Here is a 15,356-nt window from a genome sequence, read left to right as displayed (position 1 = left end):
GTCAAACTCAATAATTCCAAGGTGCCAATTATATAGTGATGATAATATAAAAACACATTTAAAACAATGTAAATAAAATATATTGAGCATTCTTAATTAGAATATTTAAGTTGATCTGCTAATTGCCTTATAGTAGGATCTTTTCTGAGATTGCATTGCGATTGACCTCACCTTCCATTCTGATAAACATTATCTGCTTAATTAGTCCTAGATAGTCCATTATTGGTAGCTACACAAACTGAAAGCATTGGGTTTGTGTGATAACTGGTCTTAGATCAGATTGTGCTTTTCATTTCCTGCTTAATAGGATTATACATGCATGAGTAAGCTGATCCCAGATCAGGATTCTTCAGCTGAGACTCAGAATACTGTGGGGCCCAGAGCGCTTGTGCCCTCAGAATAACTGCGGATCCTTAGCAGGCCTGGGACTGGAGCTTAAACTAGAATCGTGGGCTTAGTTTTATCAGTGCCATCCAGATCGGTAGCAATACAAAGTGCTGATCACATACACACACTGCACTGCACGTCTGTGTATATGTGTGTTTCGCCTGATTCATATCAGCCACTGTAACAACGTCACGTTGTGGTTCCTCTCAAACAGAGGTTCTGTTAGGTGGCATTTTTCCTAATTAAAACAGCAAGCATCTGCCAAAACGAGGCCAGACCTGAATAAATAAACTGACACGGAAAGCTGCGCCAATGACATCTATGACTTCCTGTCGCAAAATAACGCTCCCTGCCTGCAGTCATATGATTTCATCAGAGCCGAGATAGTGAATTAATGCGCTCAGGATGCGGTTCCTTCTCCTCAGCTCTAAGCTCAGCCTCTTCACACACTGGATTATAAAGCTTTATTTGATTTAGCGTGGTCATGTCCTCAGGCTGTGATGTCAAAAGCACAAATTTTTATGACAAAGTCTCGCTGTGGTGTGTGTGTGTATGGGGGGGGGGGGCCTCCATATTCAAAACTGAACAGAATGTGAATATGGGAAATATTTCAACGTACAACCAAAGCCACATGCTCTCTCTCTCTCATAAAAACATTCAATAAGCAATATGGCTTGAGCCTAATTAACTAATAATAATGTTTTTTTTAATTTATTTCTTTTCAACAGCATATGAAAGCATGTCAATTCTCTTAATTTGTCTCTTTGTGTCAGCTTTGCTATATAGAAATATATAAAGTAAAAGTCTGGCTTTCATTCCAAAAACAACTATTGATCAAAGCAGTCTATTAGTGGAGTCCACTATTATTTGTTTGTGATTTTCTTTGTGATGCACAACATTAAACTCACTTAAACAGTATTAGCCAATTTCAAAGGCTTCTTGAACACATCTGTGTCTTCACAGCATGTGTCAAATGAGGCACCGCTCAACAAACTAATCACGCAGTGACATTCACAACATCTGGAGATCCCATTCTGCAATATTCTGAATTATGTTTGTCATTTTATTATATCATAAAAATCTTTAATCACATAAACATAAAAAAAAAACTTCCAGATAATAGCATTGCAATATGTGTACAGTATTCTTTAATTAGAAAAGACCAACTCGACAAACTATAAATACTGTGTGGACTAAATAAATAAATATATATTACTCTTTATAGTTAAAATATAGTAATGGAGCAGGGTGGAAAAACTCGATTTCTCGAATGGCCCTCAATTTATTTGAATTAGAATAAAATAAAATAATAAATCCCACAATTGTTTTTCATTGATTAAAGCCTATTTCATTTTCTATGGTGTGTGGCAAATTTAAGTTAAATTCATTCTCGTTAATTAAAAGGAAGAGAGTTAAATTCTGAATTTTGTCCAACCCCGCTCTTGATTAATATGCAATTTTGTATGGGTAATCATTAAATGCTGGTGTGTGATTAAATACAGCAATATGCCACAAGAGGCAAAGCATTACAATGAGTTAAGAAGCGTTGTTGAAAAACCTAAAACCTCCACAAATATAATAAGAACAAAGTACAACACAGCTTCTAAACTTGATGGATTTTAAAAATGGCAAAAACAATAGAAATGTTTCAGCAAAAGTGAACTATATAAAAAATAATAAATAAGAGCAAAAGATGGTTGGCAAGAAACATTCTGTATCAAACAGTAGCTTTGGATAAAGGCATCTGCTAAATGTAAATGATTATGTTTTATAACTTAGTAGGGAGTCAGGTAGGCCATACGTATAATGTATAGTTTGATATAGTTGGGTTAAAACTTGCCTGCCTCTGATAGCTGAAATGAAAAAGGATTGCAACACTTCCTCTCTGCACAAGATTTCCTTGAAATCTGACTAAATTAGGATTATGAGATTTTTCTTCTTCCCTTTTAATGTTGGAATTATGTCAATTACATTATCCGTTTAAAAAAGTTGGCTGTAAGTTGCATGTCATGCTTGCGTCAGCTGCAAGTGAACCTTAGGAAAGTGTTTAAGTTAAGACCTGTGGAAGAGTGAGGGATCTTTATAGAGCTGTGAGTCATGGAGCTCCAGAGCAGGTGTACATCCATATGCTTCCTTAATTACACTAATCTAGACGATGATTAAAAAACACCATCGCTTAAACATATGACAGCCACGGGTCCCTTCCTCCCCTCCTCTGCTGTCTCCAGGCACACACATCCACACACAGTACATGCACACACAACAACACACACACACTGGTGAGTTTTGAGTTGAAGAGGGGAAAGTGAAAAGCCGTGTATTAGGTAATCCTGGGAGAGAGCATGAAGGGTCGGACAAATCTGATTGTTCCGGAATTATTTCGATGTAGAACAGTGTCAGAGCAGTGATGAGAAATATCTGTCAGATTTCATTATGCTCACAGAACAACTCTGAAATCCGAGGGGACGATACAACTCGCCCCGTCTTTGCTCTTCAACAATATGCTGCAGCCTTTTATCAGTGATTACACAATTACTCTCAGGACACCAAAACGTGAAGAAAGAGAAGTGCTGGAAAAAGCTTTTTTCTGTCTCATAGAGGAGAAAATGAGGAGCAGCATGATAGCATGTGTGCAGAGGTTTGTGACCCAGTCTCCACTGGCCACCGTTTTACAAAGTGTTATTCTTTGTTTGTGAAACAACAGACTCTTTCGGTCTTCAGAAGGAACAGACATCCGATCCTCAGAAGTATCATACTCATTGATGTAACATTTTTTTATGCAGAATTCGTATACTGTATGTGATTAATTCTAATGATTCAAGAATAATTAAGAATTATCTGAACAGACAGAGATGGAGTGAATAATATCTAGCAGCAGACAGAGCTCTGTCATCATCCACAGAGTAACTCTGCTGTCTCATGTCCTGATTATTCTAGCTTTTTACAGTAAAGGCACATTTACCATCTATGTTTGGACAGATAATTACACCTGAGGCCTACAGCACTGCAAAGCATGACTCATTATTCAAAAAACACATACTTTAAAAGAAAGCTAGACATATATTCTGAAGAAAATGAGAGTGGTTCTGACCATAGACTGTAAAAAAAAAACAGGTGCTGACGTGCAAAACCTGTTCTGGGCTTTCTAAAGGGTCCTGCACTGCACTCAGCCACCAATAAAATATTTCAGTATTTTGCCATTAGCATGTGTGCTTGCAAGAAAATCTAGGCATTACTTTGTGATTAAAATATACAGCGAGATGGTCACTTGTCTAACCAAATTCATCTGTTGGTAATAATTATCAGATTCAGTCTTGATAAACTAGCTCATTCAGTCTTGTTGAACAAAATGCTATTTCGTCCAAGTTGAAAAATTATATTTTCAAAAGCCAAATTCCCTGCACACATTCACATGCAATCTTTGATCAGGAAGCTATTATGATGCAGCCGAAGATAAATCATCAGAAAGCTGACTTCCTGTGTCTTTCGTTCATGAATGACCCATCACTAATTAAAACACAGACCTCTGACTTCAGCTTGGTCGTTGTGATGGATGAACGCTTTTTTCCTCAGAAGTGTTTGTTTGTGTCAGGTCCAGAGAAACAAGCAATGCATCTGTATAATAATCAGACATACAGCAAACATGAAAGGAGTGGAGCTGTAATTATGCTGTAAGTTTGCACCCACAGTCACCAGCTCTTACACTTACACCCACTCGCCCACTTCATTTTCCCCATCCGTGTGTCCAATACACAGCATTCATAATGAGACTCAGCAAATATCTGGTGCCCAGCTTTCAACAGCCACTGATTTATTCAGAGAGAGAGAAATGACTTTCTTAAAAAGTGTCAAATGATATTGAGTAATCAATTAAAATGAATTTTGTTCTACCGGTTCAGTCAGTTAATAGAAAATAACTCACTCATTCATGTATATCTTTCTTTCTGAGCCATATACATTAATTTTCTCTCCCCAGAGAAGAAAAGACTATTGGAAATGTATTTGAGTTTATGAGTGCTTTCATTTGGATTGGCTTTTCATATAAAACATTTGCTCTTCCTTAACAAGATTCATTTACAGGCTAAGAGGATGAATATATTATTCCTTTTGTTCCCAGTCCTTCCATTTGTAGCCCGTTTTTCTTCTTCCCTGAAAATTATATGCATAGACGCACAGTAAGATCTACGGAATACTGTTTCTGCCATGAAATAAAAAAGGTAATTGTGTGTGTGTGTATGTGTTACTCTCACAATCTGGATTTTTTTTCTCCCATCACAATTCTGAGAAAAATAAATAATTGTATAAACTCATAATTACAAGACATGAACTTTCCAATTGTAGGGGAAATTATGAGATATAAACTCAGATTTGCATTTAAACTTTATTTTGACTTTAAATATGATGCATGTTCCTGTAACCTAAGCTACAGGAACTATAAAGAAATTGAGAGTTACAGTATGTGTATGAGTAAAAACAATTAAATGCTAGCTAAACTACAATGCTCCTAAGAGAGCTGATCCTTCAACCTGAACTTTCTAGACTTGCCCTTGACTTTCCTCCTGAACTCCTGCTTGTCATAATCAATGAAAAAGTTTGGAAACACACTAGACGAATATTATTAGCATAAAGGGGTATTTTGTCTTGTGTGAATCAATTGTTTCTATAAACAAAGACCTTGTAATTAAAACCCAACTAGGAATTCTTTTGGTACAGTAGTCTGTTGGAAATGAACACCGGAATGCCGGAGGCAGGGGGTGCAGGAGGAAAAACCCTGAAGAGATTTCGAGGTCATTATATCTAGCTGAGCATAGATGGAAACATCATGCAGAGATTTAATTTAATGATCAGCTAAAGATCAAACACACTTTCAGTGTGCACCGGAATCTGATCAATTCTGACGTGGCTGAGAGAGATGAAACAAAAATGAATAAACGCATTTCTGAACCACGATGTGGATGCGAGGATCATCTCACTCGTGTTTGTGGACCATGAACCTTCTAATAATTAAAAAATCCTCCTTACTAATGCGGAAATATTTTTAACACAGTTTTTAACCCTAGCAAAACTTTAGTGTGTTCTGCGCTACGGCACATGATTCACACAAAAACAACATTTTTGAGTATAAACATCCTTAAAGCAATGTTATTGACTGTCATTTTATAAAATGAAAACAATAAGCTTTATATTAAAATAATAATCTAAACTAAATTCAGTCTTGAGTGTCTGAAATTTATATTCATGTATAACTGCAAAGAAAGAAAAAGTGTACATTATGCGAAAAACTTTCAATCACCTGCAGTTTCAGTTGGGATTCGCTTTGATGTTACAGTAGATTTGGTCTTTGCTCCTAACGTTCATCTTGATGATGACAATTCAGAAAAACCTGGAAGGGAAATAAAGGAAGTATTTTTTTTTTTTTTAAGCTGATTGGCACATCAAATAATCCCCAGCTTTTGTTTAAGGTTACACACACAATTAAAAGCTGTACATTTCCTTGTGGCACTTTTCTAAGTAAAAACCATAGATTTGCTTACTTAATCCAATAGAAAAAATTGCGCCTGAAAATAAATGATAATTACTATTTGCTCTCAGGCAGTCAGAGATATTCAATTATCACAAAACCATCATTCCAGTGCATATGTTTATTGTAAAAGGAGACATCACTGTGAGCTGTAGATATATACAAACAATCCTACTCATTACCGTGTGCTCACTGAATGCTCTTTTGTTCAAGTTAATATGTAGACTATGCCTCAGGCCCATTCCTTGAAGTAATGGAATACCAGCGCTGCTCTAATTAGGCTTGATCCTGATTATTACAGAGGCCTAATTATAGATATTTCTTATGCCTCTTGTGAAGCTTGGTATATTTAAGATTCAGCATAAACCTTGGACAAACACCTGAAGCAGAATAAATGGAAAGCCTCCATATAGAAATTAAAAACTATACTGATAAGTTAATGATGATTTCAATCTACAAGGTGATGCCATAAATTAAGATTTTTTTGTGCAGTACATGTTAAAATCAGTCAACAGCATTTGTGGCATGATGTTGATTAGCTCAAAGATTAAGTTCTACTTCTTTTCCTTACAAAAGTCTGCAAGGCACTTGAATATAGAGCATAGCTGTTACTACTTCATATAGAGCAGCTGTTACTACTCAGAGCCGTTGATAACTGAGAAGCTGCGCAAATCCACGTTCATTATCAGCGTTTATTTGCACATCTTCTCAGTTAACAACGGCTCTGTGTAGTAACAGCTGCTGTATGTGAAATCACGCACCTGAGGGAATTTACCACTGATTATAGAACCGGCTTTACTGACGAGATGCGCATAACGATCGGCCAATCGTGATCGGAGCAGCCCTAATAAACATCAACCCATTCTCACTCCAAAGGCGTCAAAAACCGAAGCATGGTCAAGCGCCCCTAGCGTCACTTTTATGACGCCAAATGTGCCTCTCGGCGTCGACTATCGAAGCACTACGACCTTCATTGCTTTCAGTGGGAAACTTTTGGCGTCAGAATTCGACACGAGGACATGAGATGTTTATCGCTATGAAATCACGTTCAAGAAGTCTCATTCAGCACACATCGCGCGATACTTGCTATCAGTTCCACAGTTTGGGTGAGTAGTCGTATATACGCTCTTTTAATGCCTTTTATCAAATGTATTCTGTCTTCTTTATTAATCAGATTAGTGCCATATGTTTAATCGCTGTATTATATCGGTCATCCGCGGCTGTCTTTGAGTTTCATTGCGTTTAAATAAATGAACACAGCTGCTAATTAGTGTGATTAAACTCTATCTGTCACGTGACGTGCCTTAGACCTTCGATCCGTTTTATATTATTATTAATTTCAGGATCAATGATGTAAGTTGTATTTGTAGTAAAATCATGGTAATCACGACACAATAGTAATAAATGAAATGTGAAGTTAAAACACAGTAAATGGGACATTAGTAACTGTAACTGTAGTTTTACTATGATATATTAATAATCAATACAACAATACAATAATCACCAAACCAGCTATGTTTGTATCACTGTAATGTTAGTGTTTTTATGTGCTTTTATATGACAGATATCACAGTAATCATGTGTTCTGTACCATGCTTTTAATACCTTTTAATGTGAATCCAAAAAAAAAAATAATCAAATTAAAAATAAATAATAAAACATGTATTTTTCCATCTTGCAGTTCATTCATATCAGTTTTTATATATATATATATATATATATATATATATATATATATATATATATATATATATATATATATATATATATAAATATTTTGCTCACAGATCATTATTAACATTCTGTATATAATTCAATTTTATTTTCTCTCCCCTTTTTTATTATTTATATTTTTAGCTGAAAAGACGTAAAGGCAGTCAGCCCAGTGGTGTTTCTGGAGAGGGATTCCTTCAGAAATGGAGAAGACAGAAAGCTGCGGAGGCAGATATTTGCAGCAGTAAGTCTGTGATAGTTTGTCTCTTTTATCAAAAATTCCTGCTGTTATAATTTGTACAGCATTTGTTGTTTCTTAAACTGTTGCACTGTCCAAATACCCACACTTGCCATCTTTTCACTGGACCACTTGATTACTTATTTGAAGTCTTTCCTGTATTTGGCCTAGTGTTCGAGTGAGCATGATAACCACAAGTGTGTGTCGAACTTTTCATGACCTGATGACTGTGTTTCCCAATCCTGATCCTGGAGAACCCCAGCACTGCACGGTTTTGGTGTCTCTCTTATCTGCCTTGGAGTCTTCACTGATGAGCTGATGAGTTGAATCAGGTGTGTTTGATCAGGGAGACATCTCAAATGTGCAGTGTTGGGGTTCTCCAGGACCAGGATTGGGAGCCACTGCCTTATGGGACACTTATGTGTTTACAGAGATTTTTAATAACTAATTATCAATATTTCACATACTGTACTAAACACATCACAGTCTTAATAATCCAGTTTAACACTTGTATGATATTGTACAAGCCCCAGGACGGTCTCATCTGACACTATCAAAAGAATTCATATGACTATAGCTTGTTATTAATTACTTGCTTTCAATAATGGATTCATTTAACATTTAATTTTACAGCATCTTTACAGAGGCTGCTTTTATGGTCTAAACAAAACACAGTGTAATGTATTAGTTGAATGTAATGTAATATTTCTGTTTTACAGGATTGTTTGAGGATAACACTGCAGTTCTCCATCATGCACAAGGACTCACCTCATTAACTCTTTATCCCCCACACACACAGATATGGTCCCTGGATCAGTGATTAGACTTTGCAGTGGTTTGATTTTTGCAGAAGATGTAACTTTGTTTTATTTATAAGCTCATAATGAATACATTACAGAACCAGTGATGAAAACAATAGTTAAAAATAGTATTTTTCGTATTGATAAAGCATTTTGTTCTCTTTTTCAAGCTTCATACAGTGAACTTTTTAGACTTTAATTAAGAGTTTTAGTAAAGGAGATATTCATACACAGTCATCCCCTAGCTCCAGTCATGAAGTGAATTCATGATGTTATGTCAAAGCTAGCAGGTGTTTTTTTTCCTGAACACTTTCTCTGTCTTCCATTGTTCAGACAATCAGTGTTTATTTGATGCTGTGCTGATTGAGTTTTATAGATGATATTGCACACTTGACATGCATGTCTTCATGGTGTTTTTTTGTGAGTTTGAAACATTTACATTGTGTTGTATAACATTTTGGTCAATTTAATTTTTTTAATAAAATTGATCTTTTTCCAGTGTTCTCTGAAAGACATACTGTATTTACTGTTTTGTTTTTTAATAAAAGCATTTTCATTTGCATACTGAAAATAGTTAATGTTTACAACATAACTGCCTTTTTATTCTTTATGGTGGCAAAAACGAGCTTGGTGACAGAGGATGCAGTGTAGTAATTTGGGCATGTTGTCTTTAAATGAGTTTGACATATCAATAAATAATGGAAGATCCTTACAAAAATATGCATGTTTATTATGCTTTATGTATTTATTTGTTCATTCATTCATTCATTCATTTATAATTTCTGTTTTTATTCCTAGGGTTCAAATGGTAGAGAATGGTAAATCACAGAAACACAAATGTGAACAATTTTAACTTTAAAACACAATGTAATATACAATGTAAATTTTAGAAGCACGTCATTTGATTAGTAAATATATTTGTCTTTGGTCAAAAAAAAAATATACAAATCTTAAAAATGTGTCTTATATTTAATGAGAAGAATCTATCTGTTGGATACAACTGCGACTGCTGGGCATGTGCACATCAATATTGCCCAATTTTTGTCAAGCTGAACAACGGAGGAAGGTGAAGACGTTAATAAAACAGAATCTAATAAGTAGCAAGCTTAATCTATTGTTAACCGAATCTATCCCTTCAGCCGAAAAACGAAAGACATCTGTCATACATGGATAAGGAAGTGTGACGCTGCTGCTCAGCTTAGATGCCATTGGCTATGACTTTTCAGGACAGTCTGTGGTTGGACTATCTTTTAACCCATATTAAACAGCGCATCATGTTAAAAAGTATGTTTTGCTCCTATCATCACATTAGTAATATATTAAGTCAACAATGAAGTGTTGCTATCTTGAGAAAAATGACATCTTTAGCGAGATCCTAATCCTAACCCTAAGCATAACTTCAATGAACTACAAAAACAGCCCCCTAGTGTTGCCTTTCTATAGATAGAACGACGGAGGCTTGTGGGTAATGTAGTTTAAAACTTTTTATTAACGAAACTAAATAAATTATTTATTTTAAGGTAAACTGGATATCTAAATATGTTTATTGTGCAAACCTCTATGATATTTTTGAGAGGCAGGCTGAAATGTGGTATTTTACAGTGAGCAATATTTAAAATGCTTTTATGCCAGCTTTCCACTTATTTCTGAAAACTGAGCTCAACATTATTTTATCAGCATAGCATAAGTAATAATCCTGCCCATTTTCTCTTTGATATGTTAATTGGACTCTGATTTACAGCCATTTGAAATGTACAGTTTTGGGCTCTTCCGGGGGGTGCTACTGGGCCCCTGGGGGTAGCAGGGCAGTAAAACCTACATATATGTATTCTCCTCATCATGAACAACAAACTGAGCTGAGTCACATTTATATCTGACAGTTTTCACAGTCCTCTGTTTTCTATTCTATTCATCATGGCTATTATACCTTTTGACAGGACATTGTGAGGCCATCTGATGAAACATGGAAAAATTATAAAGAAATGATTTATTAATGAAAATAATAGATTATTTCTTTGATTTTTGAAGTAAATGGCAAGAAATATAATGGATGAACCTGCAACAACTTGCCATTATCTATTCCCCACTGTAAAGCAGTAATCAAGGACAATGTATACACATTGTGATACTTCACTATTACACAAGGACAAATTCATGCAGTGCTAAGAATATTAATTTATATATATATATATATATATATATATATATATTAGCATTATATATAACTAATTAGCCGAAATCAGTGTAAAAATGTCCTCCTCACCCCCGTATCTTGCTCCTCATGTGCTGGACATCAGTAATGTGCGTGCTCTTGGTTTTAATGCAGTACAAGATCCACGTTGATCATTCCTGCTACATTCTCAGTTATCCGTCAAGTGCTTGTAACAATAAAGCCCATGGCACCATCTTGTAATGCAGAATAATTAATCTTGTAACTCCCTGTATTTCACAAAAAAATGTGCATATTTGTTACTAAAATATAAAAAAATTACTTTCTGGTGTACTGATGTCCCAGATGTTATTAATCCGATCAAAAATGTTCATGTCTTAAATAAAAAAATAATCCCAATAATTAATATGTCGTTTTTCCAAGTCTAAAATAAACACATATGAGCCTACCTAGTAAAATGATGTATTTACCAAGAATCTTCAGAACACAATATTCACCATTTTCATTTTATTGAAGCATAGACTATAAAGTTGATAAAGTAGCATCAAGACAAATAAGATTCAATGAAAATAATTATCATCAAAGATACATTAACCTCATATATAAATCAGTTCACACAGATGAGTGATGAAATGTCCTTAAAAGTCACACAGTCCCATCCAGTCAACTGTGATACAGATCATGTGATACATATAAGACATGTGATACTGTTCCAGAAAATAATGATTCCCATCATCACATCTAAACTGGTTTCATCTCCCCATCGTGATCTTCTTCTCTCGTGTCTGGAAACAGTTTGTGGTTGATGTCCAGCACTGATGAGGTGTAGCTTGTTCTCAGCCAGATGATCTCTCAGTCCTAAGATCCCAGACCTGGTCAAAGTGAAACAAACAATACAGAAGAAGTTGTTTAATGGACAGAGAGCGCAGCTTATGTTCTGTGTGGTTTTAGCAGGGTGAGTAACTATGACCCTTGTAGTACTGTACACTTACCATTCTTCAAGCTGTTTTAAGATCTTTTGAGAAGCTTTTCTCTGAAGACAATTTACCACATCCTCTTCTTTCACTCCTTTCAAGAGCATCACTTGGTCAAAACCCCTCATTTGGCTGATGAGATCATCTGTACAAATAAAAATACTGCAATAAATATGTCATTCTGCAAGAATTAAGAAAAAGTTACAGAAGCAAAGGTCTTGCTCATGAGACATTAGCATGTGTAGTTCTCAGAGACTCTAGAATTCATCTGTTGTTGCAGTAAATGTGTTTTCTTCCTCTAGAATCTTTCTCCAAAGTTCCTGACTTCTCTCACAAACGTGTTTTAGTCTGTGCAGTGTAATGCCTGGCTTCAAACCAATCAACTATCAATTCACAATTAATAACATAACATTTACAAAACAATGAAATAATGTCAATTGGTGTTTATATCAACTAAACCAATTTCATGACACTTGTCTGCTAATAAAACAGGTGGTGTGTTTTTAAAAACATAATATTAAAAATGTCCAGTCACACTTTGCTAACATGCTGTAATTGTAATAGTATAAAACGAAATCAAGGCTGACATGACCAGTTCTGTGAGAGATCATCATAAAATGTTGTATAACATTGCTTCAACACACACATACCAGAGGACTTCTGTTTGTTTGAGCTCAAGATGGCCATCTTCATTCCTCATCCTGAGCAAATCATATCCTTGGTCTTCCTTCTCTTCTGTGAAACAAGATAATCTCTACTTACTCTCTGTGCAATTAATATTGCTCATTAAACATAATTAAGTTAATTTAAAGTAAGATTCAGACCAGAGCATTTTTGGAGTAAACAAATGTACCTGGGAAGAGCTGATCATGGCAAGATTCGCTGAGACTCAGTAATAGCTCTTTTAGGTTTTAGGAAGGTTTGTGAGGGTTGGCTCTTAAAATAGCTGTTGAGCTCGATATTTTAGACCTGAAAAAGAAGAACAGCATTATCTGGAAAAAATCCTGTAAGACAGAAGGAAGGACATATTATTAATTACTTGCAGCTTGTACATTACACCTCTGTAAAGATGCTGTATAATTAAATGTTAAATGAATCCATTATTGAAAGCAAGTAATTAATAACAAGCTATAGTCATATGAATTCTTTGATAGTGTCAGATGAGACAGTCCTGGGGCTTGTACAATATCATACAAGTGTTAAACTGGATTATTAAGACTGTGATGTGTTTAGGGATCATTTTTAAGACTTTGACCCTGTCCAGATACCCACACTTGCAGTCTTGGCCACTTGAGAGTGTGTGTACGTGACAGTGTGTGCACAAGACTGTCCCCGGTCTTAATAATGCCAAAGCACAGCGTCCTTAACACACACTAAACCTCTCCAATACTGCTCTGGAGCGCTATACAAAGCTTAGTGTATCCCATCATGCATCATGTTTTGGAATAAATCGTCAGACTTTTTGCCGAGATCTCACAAGAGGTCATGGAAAGCTGTCCAATGTACAGTATGTGAAATATTGATAATTAGATATTAAAAATCTCTTTAAACACATAAGTGTCCCATAAGGCAGTGGCTCCCAATCCTGGTCCTGGAGAACCCCAACACTGCACATTTGAGATGTCTCCCTGATCAAACACACCTGATTCAACTCATCAGCTCATCAGTGAAGACTCCAAGGCAGATAAGAGAGACACCAAAACCGTGCAGTGCTGGGGTTCTCCAGGATCAGGATTGGGAAACACAGTCATCAGGTCATGAAAAGTTCGACACACACTCGTGGTCATCATGCTCACTCGAACACTAGGCCAAATACAGGAAAGACTTCAAATAAGTAATCAAGTGGTCAAGTGAAAAGATGGCAAGTGTGGGTATTTGTACAGTGCAACAGTTTAAGAAACAACAAATGCTGTACAAATTATAACAGCAGGAATTTTTGATAAAAGAGACAAACTATCACAGACTTACTGCTGCAAATATCTGCCTCCGCAGCTTTCTGTCTTCTCCATTTCTGAAGGAATCCCTCTCCAGAAACACCACTGGGCTGACTGCCTTTACGTCTTTTCAGCTAAAAATAAAAATAATAAAAAAGGGGAGAGAAAATAAAATTGAATTATATACAGAATGTTAATAATGATCTGTGAGCAAAATATTTATATATATATATATATATATATATATATATATATATATATATATATATATATATATATAAATATATATATAAAAATAAATATATATATATATATATAAACTGATATGAATGAACTGCAAGATGGAAAAATACATGTTTTATTATTTATTTTTAATTTGATTATTTATTTTTTTGGATTCACATTAAAAGGTATTAAAAGCATGGTACAGAACACATGATTACTGTGATATCTGTCATATAAAAGCACATAAAAACACTAACATTACAGTGATACAAACATAGCTGGTTTGGTGATTATTGTATTGTTGTATTGATTATTAATATATCATAGTAAAACTACAGTTACAGTTACTAATGTCCCATTTACTGTGTTTTAACTTCACATTTCATTTATTACTATTGTGTCGTGATTACCATGATTTTACTACAAATACAACTTACATCATTGATCCTGAAATTAATAATAATATAAAACGGATCGAAGGTCTATGGCACGTCACGTGACAGATAGAGTTTAATCACACTAATTAGCAGCTGTGTTCATTTATTTAAACGCAATGAAACTCAAAGACAGCCGCGGATGACCGATATAATACAGCGATTAAACATATGGCACTAATCTGATTAATAAAGAAGACAGAATACATTTGATAAAAGGCATTAAAAGAGCGTATATACGACTACTCACCCAAACTGTGGAACTGATAGCAAGTATCGCGCGATGTGTGCTGAATGAGACTTCTTGAACGTGATTTCATAGCGATAAACATCTCATGTCCTTGTGTCGAATTCTGACGCCAAAAGTTTCCCACTGAAAGCAATGAAGGTCGTAGTGCTTCGATAGTCGACGCCGAGAGGCACATTTGGCGTCATAAAAGTGACGCTAGGGGCGCTTGACCATGCTTCGGTTTTTGACGCCTTTGGAGTGAGAATGGGTTGTAAACATTGAAATACCCACTGTTTCAACAGTATTTACACAAGACAAGCATTAACACAATTTTGGTGTGAAAACAAAAATGCCAACAGGATGGCATAAACCCTGTAATGACTGTAAAGTGTTTCATTAACTAGATTTACAACTCAAATAAATTGTAACAAGAACTAATGTAAGTATTTCTGTTCGCATCGATTATATAAGAACGGACTACAGAAGCCTGTTTCAACTTCAGAGTCGAAGAAAGACAACTGCAAACTGATTTGGTGTTGTTGCCACTTCAAATAGACCAATTCAGAGTAGACTCACAATTACGTCATTTGCTGCTGTACGCACATAGTGGTTGCAGAAAAACACTGGGAACAAGTGGAGGTAAATGGGTAAAATCCATGGTATAAGAGAAAAATGTATAAATTTGTGTGCCTTTTGATGTCAAGATCGGAATGCAAATACTTTTATAGAAT

General features: G+C 35.3%; 1 long non-coding RNA gene across 2 annotated transcripts; it reads right to left on the bottom strand.

Moving 5' to 3' along the window:
* Window positions 1-11,321: 11,321 nt before the first annotated feature.
* Window positions 11,322-14,860, bottom strand: LOC128018059 (uncharacterized). 2 transcript variants are annotated; one of them, XR_008184714.1, is made up of 6 exons: window positions 14,647-14,860; window positions 13,772-13,871; window positions 12,657-12,807; window positions 12,454-12,538; window positions 11,822-11,948; window positions 11,322-11,701 (listed from the first exon to the last, which is right to left on the bottom strand). It is a non-coding gene; the product is annotated as an uncharacterized LOC128018059 (long non-coding RNA). The 2 variants fall into 2 exon arrangements; XR_008184713.1 differs by having other exon boundaries at window positions 12,657-12,772; window positions 14,647-14,857.
* Window positions 14,861-15,356: the final 496 nt, after the last annotated feature.

This window comes from Carassius gibelio, chromosome A8 (genome assembly GCF_023724105.1).
Source record: "Carassius gibelio isolate Cgi1373 ecotype wild population from Czech Republic chromosome A8, carGib1.2-hapl.c, whole genome shotgun sequence".
NCBI lineage: Eukaryota > Metazoa > Chordata > Actinopteri > Cypriniformes > Cyprinidae > Carassius > Carassius gibelio.
Note: the sequence above shows the minus strand (reverse complement) of the source record. Positions and strands in the feature narration are given on the sequence as shown.